The sequence below is a fragment of the Malus domestica genome, chromosome 13 (assembly GCF_042453785.1).
Source record: "Malus domestica chromosome 13, GDT2T_hap1".
In the NCBI taxonomy this organism is placed as follows: domain Eukaryota; kingdom Viridiplantae; phylum Streptophyta; class Magnoliopsida; order Rosales; family Rosaceae; genus Malus; species Malus domestica.
The window spans coordinates 43,903,591-43,915,449 of NC_091673.1; the positions used below are offsets into that span (position 1 = coordinate 43,903,591).

Genomic DNA, 11,859 nt, shown 5'->3' on the forward strand with positions numbered 1-11,859 from the left:
CAGCATGATAAAGACACAAGTTAGAATCATTACGTTCTTTGGAAATCATAAGCATCGACAAGGCATTCGTAACTATGAAAAGCATGATACTCTTGCCAGGAATCTACTTAACACGATCGTGACTAGCGACCTTCACTACTTACGAATATAAATTCATAACGATTAGGTGAAACAAATTTATATCCTAGCATCAAATTCAAGCATGCAAATTAAGCGTGCACTCTCAATCAACATACAAGAATAAGTTCTAAATCAAATGGTTACGCAAATTGTATTCACGACTTATGTAACAATAACTGGAAGTAATCAACTCATTTCGCATATATAATCATGGCACCCTTAGCCAAAAACGAAATTAGCCAATCATACTTAAAGCAAAACAAAGATTACATGAATTAGACATTAAAATCCAAAGAAAGAAAACACCTAGAATGCTCCAACTTGGCAGCAAGTGCATCCAAGATTCCTCCTTTCCCTTGCTTGCGGCAGATTGGGTTATGGACAGGTTTTGGGTAGTTTTATGGTGTAGAATGGATGGGGAATGGTATGGAAAGGTTTAGGGTGAGTGTGGAGGAGTGTTTGATGGTTGGAGGGTGGTAGAGAACTCGGCAAAGATGGTGGAATAAGGTGGAGTGGCTGTTATGTTTTCTGGGCACTAGAATGGTGTTTTTGGGGTGTTTTGCTGCCTAGGGTGAGTATGGACGAATTTTCTGCATGAATGATGAATATGGGAGGTTCAACCCTTTGCCAAGGGTTGTAAACATGTATATATAGGCCCCAAAAACCCTAGAGAATCAGATTAGGCAGTGGGGAAATGCACAGCAAGGAGGGTGAATTTGTGGTGTGCAATGGTCCAAGGATGAAAATGGAGCAATGATGCAAAGTATGGTAAAATGGAGTGGTATTTCAGCTAGGGAGCATGAATGATTGTGTTCATTGCATGGAAATGAAAAGGGGAGGTGAAATGTTTCAGAAATTAGTTAAAGGTGCAGCAACATGTGTTGCACAAGGCATTGGATCCCAAATGTGGATGATGGAGCATCAATTGATGCATGGAATGGTTGTGAAATCTGATGGGTGAAGGGAACAAGAGGTATGCAGCAATTGAGTGTGATAATTGAGTGTATTGAGGTATGAAATCAGAAATATTTTAGGGGACAAGGATGATTAAGCATGCATGGGAATCCAAAGGGAATGCTATGTGGATTGCATGGCAAGGATGTGTGTCCTTTTGTGGCTGAGTTCATGATCCTTTGTACACTAATTCTTCACATTCTTAGCCTCTTTAAGTCTTCAATTTCGTCCAAACCTTGGTTCCAAATATGTGACATGCATTCCAAGCTCCAAAATGCTCCAAAATGCTCCAAAATGCATCTTCTTGCCTACTTTGTCCTTAAAATATGAAAACACATGAAAATGACTTTAAACATTAAAATAACTAAGGAAACATGACATAAATGCACAAGAACAAGCTAACTAAGTCGCATAAATATGCTCCTATCAGAAAATAAAGCTACAAAGTTGCTTTTATACTTCATTACAAGTGAGTCGCAAACTTGTAATTAATCCAAGTTTGCATCATCCACCCTAATGGCCATCCATATTAATGTTATTGGGCTATTTGCCCATTTTGTTTTAGTTGTCATACAACTTAAACATAATGGGCCTTGTGGACCAAAACGCTTTTGGGCCCCGTAACCCAAAACCAACATATAAGCCCAATACGAACATTTCGTATAATTAATTAACTAATTAATTAACCTTGACCATTCTTCAATTAAACCATTTAATTGCTTATCCATTTCATTTAATTTCTTCACATACATCCTTACTCGGTGTACGATCCATTAGGTTCTAATTAGCGAGGTAGTGGGCGATTGTTACTCTTAACGATCGATTGTGAATTGAAACCACATTTCAATTCTCCCTTAATGATTAGTGTTTGCTAATCATTAGGGCTTCCACAAACCATGAGTGACACCTAGCAGTATGTCATGGTTACCCAAGCTAAGTAGAAGTGGTTGGAGAACCTATCCAGTTACAACTACAATGCAATACGGTCCTTCTCTAATACAATACTCTTAATCACATTGTTTAAGTGATAGTTTGTTGTCTACTATCCAATGTGATACTTATCTATATGATTCCGTTGAATATGATTTGGAACAAACTTCCTAAGTCATATTCATATGCTTTGGCCAAAGACTTTATAATCATATCTTAGAGTATTCTCCTTCCACCTTGGAAGGTTAGAGATCCCTTGTTGTGCATTCATATGCCTACATGACTAGATAGCTTGACCCCAACAATGCCGTGGACACTCCGATGGAATGTCGTTGACATGATCAAAGATCAAGGACCTAACCATTAGACATTTATGATGCCTCAGGTCAAAGGACTACTTTGCATATTGCAACTTTCGAGTTCTTACATGACATGTATGTTCGAACTCTCTTTTGATCGTTGCTCAGTGTACTGATGTGAGAATTACTTGACACACAAATTAAACCCTATTGATGACAATTGTAGTAATGATGCAAGTAGGGATCGTTCTAGACCGGGGATTAACTAGGGATGCTAATCAACAAATATAAGACTCAAGAATATAAGAAGAAACTTAAAAACACAAAAGTAGGTTTTAAAACACTAAACTAGACTCAAAGAGTTCAAAACACTTTAAGGCACAAACTAAACAAACTTAAACACACTTCGATACAAGAAAGTAAATGGGAGGTATTGGTTTGGATGAGATTGAGATAACAACAAAAAGTAAAACTAAATAGATGGTTGATGGATTAGCTAGAGATCCATTCTTCACACATGACACACTTGTACATGAATTGATTTCCAATTGCTTTTCAATAGATTATGAAACTCAACACCCCAGATTAACCGTGATGCACTAATTAATTCTCAGATTTTCCTTGATTTATTGAATTGGATGAATGCATACGACAATCCAAATTATTCTCCAAAAGTCCTCTACATGAATGCATAATAGAGATACAATTAAAGATCATTACGTTCTATGAAAATCATAAGTGTTAACGAGGCATTCGTAACTATGAATGCATGATACGTTTGCCAAGAATTCAATTAACGCGATTGTGACTAGCAACCTTCACTACCAATGAATATAAACTTGTAACGATTAGGTGAAACTCATTTATATCCTAGCATCAAATTCATGCATGAAAACTAAGTATGCATCCTTAATCAACATACAAGAATTAGTTTTGAAGAAAGTAGTTAATTGAATTGCATTCACAACTTATTAAATCACAATTGGAAGAAATCAATTCATATCTCAAACATGTTCATGGCTTCGAACTTCACCCTAGCTAAGTAAGGGTTTAGTTCCTCATACTTGCAATTAAACAAAAACAATTGATATTAAACATAGAGAAACAAAGTAGAAGACACCTAGAATGCTCCAACAACTCCAATGGAATGGCTAGCACAACTCCAAGCACTCCTCCTTCTTTGCAAGCCTTGGAACTAATGGAAATGTGTATGAATGGCTGTGTCTCATCCTTGAAGGCTGAATGGTGCTTATATAGAGGTTGGAAATGTCAAGCAATTGCAAGGTAATGGACAAGGGAAAAAAAAACCCACGGCAATGAAGGAAGATGCTGCCAGCTTTTTGCCTTGTGTGTGTGTGCTGTCTTTGTGCTCTTTCCACCTAGAAATAATCATGCCAAAGCCACCCAAAGCTATAAGTGGGAGACCAACAAGAAATCCACTTCATAGTGGTCCAATTTCCTTTCTTTTCTGCTGTCCATTCACTCCCCTTGTTTTATTTCTTTTCTTTTGTTTGCTTTCAATTCCAATCTGCAAGTTGTCGTCAGCTAGACCTTCCCTTACTCAAATGCCTATAACTTCTTCTAGAAAAATGATATTAACAATCCGCGAAATGTTCTAGAAAATAGACATCTGTAGCTTTCCAAGAATATAAGGCTCATTCTCTAATTCATTCTGAGCTGTTCGCAATTTGCTCCCAAAGTCAGCTGATCAAAGTTGTAGAAATCTGCCAACTCCATTCCATTGCCGTGTGTGTGTGTTTGTGTTGTCATCATCACTTCCCACTCTTCCATGCTTTAATTTCTGATTCCTTGCTGCCCATGTGGTGTGTGTGTTGCTGTTTTCTTTCCTTCTTGCTGCCCATGTGGTGTTTATACTTGCACATGCATGTTCTTCATCCATTTAGCTAGCAATAAACACATTTTCTGCCATCACATGGCAGCTATGATGTTTGAAGTTGTAGGCCAACACTTTGCACACACACATGTAGATTTCTAGCCCATTGAATCATCAAATTCGTCCATCCTCATGTCTCCATGTTTGCACCATCCAATCTTGGCCCAAAAATGCTCCAAAGTGCTCCAAAATACATCTTCTTGCATCCTTGGCCCATAGAACCTACAAACACACAAAAATGGCTTAAACTACTAACATAACTAAGAACTAAGAACATAAATGCACGAAAACAAACATACTAAGTCGCATAAATATGCTCCTATCATGTACTCGATTACTCTTTCGAGCACCTATGTGTTTGTCTTAGTGTCCAACACCAAATGACTTGAGACTAGTCATACTCAAGCTTGAGTTGACATAACACATACTAACCTTAGCGGATTGTCAATACCCAATTGGCAATCCTATGGCTAGGAACGTTTTAGGAATGAACATAAGAGAATGGTCTCGATAATCTAACTCACTTAGATCACTTGTCTCTTAGATCAAATACATCCCTAGGATTCCCTTATTGTTTAAACACATGATACAATAAATAGTGATTAACAATAAGCTTTGCCCTTCATTAAACATATAAAAGTTTAATACATTAAGTATTCCAAAAAGCTATTACATCAAATGAGTGGCTTTGTGGGCATACTTCCAACAATCTCCCACTTGCACTCAAAGCCATCCTCCCATGTATCTAATACCCATCTTTTCCATATGACGGTCAAGCTGGATTTGAGACATTGGCTTTGTCAGTGGATCTGCTACATTATCGGCTGAAGCAACTTTGAGGATGTTGACTTTCCCCTCGGCAGCATATCTTCTAATGATATTAAAGTGCCTGTCAAAATGCTTGTTCTTTTGATGTGCCCTGGGTTCCTTGGCTTGAGTTATCGCCCCACTATTATCACAGTACAAAGTTACTGGTGATGTAATGGTTGGAACCACTCCAAGTTCAGTGATGAACTTCTTCATCCAGAACGCTTCTTTGCCGGCTTCAGCTGCAGCGACATATTCAGCCACTGTTGTGGAATCAGCAATTACACTTTGTTTCTTGCTTTTCCAACTAACAGCCCCACCATTTAGAGTGAATACATATCCGGAGTTGGAACTCCTATCATAGACGTCAGATTGAAAATCTGCGTCTGTATAGGCTTCCACTCGCAACTCTGCTGCTCCTCCATATACGAGGAACATGTCCTTAGTTCTTCTTAAGTACTTAAGGACCGTCTTGACAGCTGCCCAGTGTTCTGGTCCTGGGTTAGATTGATATCGACTAGTAATGCTCACAGCATATGCGATATCAGGCCTTGTGCATATCATGGCATACATGAGACTCCCTATGGCAGAAGCATAAGGAATAATATTCATTTGCCGTATCTCTTCAGGAGTCTTAGGTTCCATGGACTTAGAAAGGTGAATTCCATGTCTAACAGGAAGAAAACCTTTCTTAGATTGTTCCATCTAGAACCTACTTAGCACCTTATCAATGTACATAACTTGGGATAATCCAATTAATTTTCTGGATCTATCATGATAGAGCTTTATCCCAAGTACATAAGATGCATCTCCTAAATCTTTCATGTGGAAGGTTTTGGACAACCACACTTTTACAGAAGAAAGTATTGCAGTGTCATTCCCGAATAGTAATATGTCATCTACATATAACACTAGGAATACTACTGCTTCCCCAACGACCTTTTGATAAACACAATTGTCGTCTTCGTTTTGAGTAAAACCAAACGTTTTGATTTCAATGTCGAAACGAATGTTCCAGCTCCTGGAGGCTTGCTTAAGTTCATAAATGGACCTTTGAAGCTTGCATACCTTAGTCTTTTCAGACTTGGACACGAAACCTTCGGGTTGAGTCATATAGAGCTCTTGCTCTAGGTAGCCGTTCAGAAAGGCCGTCTTCACGTCCATTTGCCAGATTTCATAATCATGGTACGCAGCTATAGCAAGCAAAATCCGAATGGACTTAATCATGGCTACAGGAGAAAAGCTTTCTTCATAGTCAATCCCTTCTCTTTGCCTGTAACCCTTGGCTACGAGTCTAGCCTTATAAGTCTCCACGTTCCCATCAACGCCTATCTTCCTCTTGAAGACCCATTTGTTTCCAACAGGTACAATACCTTCTGGAGGGTCTACAAGAGTCCAGACCTGATTTTGATACATGGAATCCATCTCGGATTTCATGGCCTCTTGCCATCTCTTTGAATCAATGTCGGACATTGCTTCAGTGTAGTCCCTAGGGTCCTCCTTTGTGTCATTGTCACCTAGAAGGTGCAATTCCGCAAAGTCATTGTCTAAGCCATACCTCTTAGGTGGCTTACTAACCCGTTCAGATCTAAGTGGAGCTAGGGGTTCAGGAACAGGGTTGTCAACTTGTTGAGTGCTTGTTTGTGGTTCATTATTAATCTCATTAATTTCCATCTCTTTGCTTATAGTTCTTTTGAGAACAAATTCGTCCTCTAGAAACTTAGCAGTTCTGGCGACAAAGACTTTCTGGTCGTCTGGATGGTAGAACTCATATCCCATAGTTTCTCTAGGATACCCCACAAAATAGCACCTTACAGATCTCGCTTCGAGCTTAGTAGCTTCAAGCTTCTTGACATATGCTTCACAACCCCAAATCTTAACATGATTAAGACTTGGCTTTCTTCCATGCCATATCTCATAGGGCGTTTGTGAAACTGACTCGGAAGGTACTCTATTAAGCAAGTAAGCTGTTGTATATAGAGCGTATCCCCAGAATGTTACTGGTAGATCAGCAGAACTCATCATAGAACGAACCATGTTCATCAAGGTTCGATTTCTCCTTTCAGAAACTCCATTAAGTTGTGGAGTTCCCGGTGGAGTCCACTGTGATATTATTCCACACTCTTTGAGATAATCTAGGAACTCATTACTCAGATATTCACCCTCTCGATTTGCTTCTCAACTTCATTCTTGAATTCCTTGAACCTTTCAAAGGATTCTGACTTGTACTTCATAAGATACACATAGCCAAACCGAGAGTGATCGTTGGTGAATGTGATATAGTAGGAGAAGCCTCCTCTCGACGTAGTAGACATAGGTCCACATACGTCAGTGTGGATTAACCCTAGAATTTCAGTGGCACACTCTCCTTTTCCAGTAAATGGAGATTTGGTCATCTTCCCTTTCAAGCAACATTCACAAGTACCCATCTGGTCATTACCTAATGGGCGGATATATCCATCTTTTGACATCTTGTGAATCTTATCAAGGTTCACATGTCCAAGTTTAAGATGCCACATCTTTTCTTGGTTAACTTCTTCTCTAGCCCTTTTGGGTTTTGAGGTATTCCCGCCTGCAATATAGTGCATCCCACTATTCGTCTCTAGGTGAAAAAGTCCCTCTATCATATTACCATGAGAGATAATACGACCGTTCAAGTATAAAGTGCAACTCATTTTGTCAAACAATACTGAGTGCCCATCTCGTAAAAGCTTAGAGATGGAAATCAAATTCTTTATACATGAAGGAAAATATAAACAATTTTTAAGTTCCAGGACTTCCCCAGAGGGTAGGTTAAGCATGTAGGTGCCTATTGCTTTTGCAGAGATTTTAGTAACGTTCCCAACTCGCACAACCATCTCCCCATTGTGCAGTGACTTGCTCCCCGCTAGTCCCTGCATCGTATTACAGATATGTTGACTAGCGCCTGAATCAAATATCCAGGAATTGGAGCTCACTGTAAAAGCACTCTCTATGACAGAAATAGTCTTTTCAAAAGTTCGTGTCAGAAGGCTCGCAATGCGCACCCTGTATTTCTTCTTCCAAAGTTCATCCTTTCCACAATGAAAGCATGTTCCTTTGGATTTCTTTGCCTTCTTCTTATGCAACCTTTTCCTTGTGTTTGCATTCTCACTCCCACTGTCCATTTTGAAACCTTTTTCAAATTTACAGCACATGTCAATCATCTCGTTTAAAGCATGATTGAATCTATTCACTTTATAGTTTACAATAAACTTAGTGCAATCATCCGAGAGAGATGCAAGGAAAAAGTCTTGGGCCATTTTCCCATCGATGGAAGTTCCTAAACTTTTAAGATCTTTAAATATCTTTTCCATCTTTTGTCCATGTTTATGGACCGATGTCCCCTTTGCCATTTTGGCATTCATTAGACTACAAACATTTGAGAATCGTACATTACTAGTCTCAATGTCATGCATCTTATGCAAACTTTCAACCATGGCACAAGAAGTGTCCATGTGCTTATGTTGCTTCATAAGCTCCTCACTAACTGAAGTAAGGATTAAGCATTTGGCTTGTAAATCATCCTCATAGTGTCTAACATAATTTTGACACTCCTCCTTTGAAGCTAGTTTTGTAGGAGGTACATGAGGAGGGGATTGCTTAAGCACATACAATATATCTTTCACCTTTGAGACATTCTCAATGTGGCGATACCAAGCAAGGAAACGTTGGCCCTTAAGGCCCTTTTTGTCAAGTATAATGGTGGGTATAATTTTAGGCATGTCGTTAACTACATAACATAACAGAAATCGTATTAGATTGTTTGTTTTAAAACTATTTGATTGGGTCTTTGAATCAAATAGTACCACCCACTATTTTTGGCAAATTCCACATCCCTCAATAGAATTCGAGAGTTATATTGAACTCTTAGCGGGGTATGGGAGACTCACCATTACCAAGCCCACCTCACGATGATACGATGTTGGTTAGCAAAAATAATGATGAGAGAATAACGCATTATTCATTTACAACCTTTTGTAATTACCCATCCGTTTGGCCTCTAGAGAATGTTGCCTCACGATGATACGATGTCGGCTCCATTGCACTTAGTTTAAGTTATTCCCACCATGCTTAGTTTGTGAAGGGGTTCAAGAATAGCCTCACGATGATACGATGTCGGCTATCCTCGTTGCCTACACTCACCTCATCATATGTTTATGGACTCCTCCTGGATGTAAGCACATACTTTGAACTCCCCCATGATAGGGTGAAGCCGGTGCATGAGTCACAAACAATTGGAGCCCACCACGGTGGAAGGCCTACGAAGAGATGTTCAAAACATCTCTCGCTTATCAACTTAATATTCGTTTGTTGAGGGAGTAGTTTTGGGCTACATCAAAATCATTTTAATCTTATTAAAAGAACATGGGCCTATCACAACTATTGGTCCAAGTTAATATGAATTTAGTAGTTTATAATACTCCCACTATTTCGAAGAAATAAGTGAGACTATATGGAACTACTAACGAATGCATTGCATCCTCATATGGACTATATAGTCATATTAGGTCTTAGGATGATTATGAACTGATTAATTTGATCCAACACGAGCCTTATGTTGGACCTTGGGTTTAAGGTAGATAGTTGTTGATTTTAGTTACGCGTTTAATCCAATTAAACCGTTATTTCCTATTGGGCGTTGGACCCAACTATTCCATTTTGCATACATATAAACAAAAAGGAATACATGAAATAATAGGAAGGGCTTATGCCCTTTTACAACACAAATGATGGACTTATGTTCATTTACAACAAATTGAATTAATCAAATTACATTCAAATCTACACTACCAAACCCAAACATTCATAATGTAAAACGGCCAATCACATAGCTCAATTATCGAGGCCTTTGGTTCATAATCACCCTTTTCTTAATTAATCACATTAACTAAGAAAGCAACTTAAACAATTGGTTTTTGGATCCATAGAATTGATTTAAATGGAACTAAATGAAATGAAAATCCAATTCTCATTAAAGAGACAAAACAATTTTGTTCTCATTTTATTTGGGCCAAAAGGAAACTATGACCACAACAATTGGGCCATAATGCAAAAACACAAACTTTTGGGGTCACTTTGAAAAAACACAAAAGTCCACAACTTCATGTAATTTCAACTAGAACCCAAAATTTTAATAATGTAAAAACATCATTAAAGGATCAAAACAATTCGTCCTTTAGAGTTTTTGGGCCTTAACGTAAAAACGTAAACTTTTGGGCCAAAGTGCAAATACACAAAAGTATCAAAACTTTATGTAATTGCATAAAAGGCCCCAAAAGTACCCCCACTAAAAGGTGGCCGGTTTTTGGAGTGTGAAAGAGTGTGAAAGGGATTTTATGCAAGTTGATTTTATTAGGTGAGATATAAAGGTGATATAGATAGGTTGTAAGAAAAATTTATGTCAAACATTAAAGATATTTGTCTAACATTAAAGCCAATAATAATGCTTCACCAATAACCATCACCCATCAAAATTAAACCAAAACTTTATGAAAAACATAAAACTTTTGAATCAAAACTTCAAACCTTTTTGTTCTTGGCAAGAACTTCAAGAACATTGAAGAACACCATGAAAACTCATAATAGCTCCATGAATGTTTTCACTCACCAAAACTCAATTTTTCACCACTCAAAAGAGGGCTAATATCCTAGGGTACTTAGGGGTTCCAAAAGTCACCTTAAAACCATTTTAACAAGACAAACATGAACCCAAAAAATCACCCTTTGGATTTGGCCGAATTTCCCAAAATACATGGCACCAAATTTTAGTTCCAATATTCATGCTTCAATGAAATACATCTACAACATTTGAGATGCTAAATTTTCTAGCAAAATTTATATATTCAAAAGCAAGAACAAAGCTTCTAACATTTACAACATTTAAATCATAAATCATGAAAATCACAAAACCCAAAAGGATTCACCGTAAACTAGGCCTAGGCTCTGATACCACTTGAAGGAAAAATTTTGTCCTAGCTAAGAACAAGTAAGAACATTTGAATACACATGCAAACTATTAACACATTAAAGTAGGCATGCATTCAAAAACAATTCATAAAACCCATGACTTTCAAAGCCTAGTATATGGTGAACCAATAAACTCTTTAACAACATTAAAGAGAAGTAAAGATTTAGAGTTTCTTTACCCTTGAAGCTCATCCTTGTTTACACAAGGGATTCACCCAAGTGGAGGGCCTTCAAGTCACCTCCAAGCTCCTTGGATATTCCTTGTGATTTTCCTCCTTTTAGTGCTCCTTTGCTTCTTTGAGGATTTGAGGATTAGTTCTCCAAAAACATCAAAAGCTTGATGTCTCTAAGTCTCTTCACCAAGGATGTATCTTGTGAAGATGATATGGATGACTTAGGGAAGAAGAGATTGCTAGATGTCCCTCCCCTAAGTGGCCGGCCTCTTTAGAGAAAAAGGAGAGAAAATGTTTCACCCGATTTCTTCAAGAAAAACCCTTTTTGAAAATAAAGCTACAAAGTTGCTTTTATACTTCATTACAAGTGAGTCGCAAACTTGTAATTAATCCAAGTTTGCATCATCCACCCTAATGGCCGGCCATATTAATGTTATTGGGCTATTTGCCCATTTTGTTTTAGTTGTCATACAACTTAAACATAATGGGCCTTGTGGACCAAAACGTTTTTGGGCCCCGTAACCCAAAACCAACATATAAGCCCAATACGAACATTTCGTATAATTAATTAACTAATTAATTAACCTTGACCATTCTTCAATTAAACCATTTAATTGCTTATCCATTTCATTTAATTTCTTCACATACATCCTTACTCGGTGTACGATCCATTAGGTTCTAATTAGCGAGGTAG

General features: G+C 38.0%; 1 long non-coding RNA gene across 1 annotated transcript; it reads right to left on the reverse strand.

The window, feature by feature from the left end:
• Positions 1 to 245: 245 nt before the first annotated feature.
• LOC139190593 (uncharacterized) lies at positions 246 to 3,528 on the reverse strand. The gene is made up of 2 exons (XR_011574913.1): positions 3,424 to 3,528; positions 246 to 1,392 (listed from the first exon to the last, which is right to left on the reverse strand). It is a non-coding gene; the product is annotated as an uncharacterized lncRNA (long non-coding RNA).
• Positions 3,529 to 11,859: the final 8,331 nt, after the last annotated feature.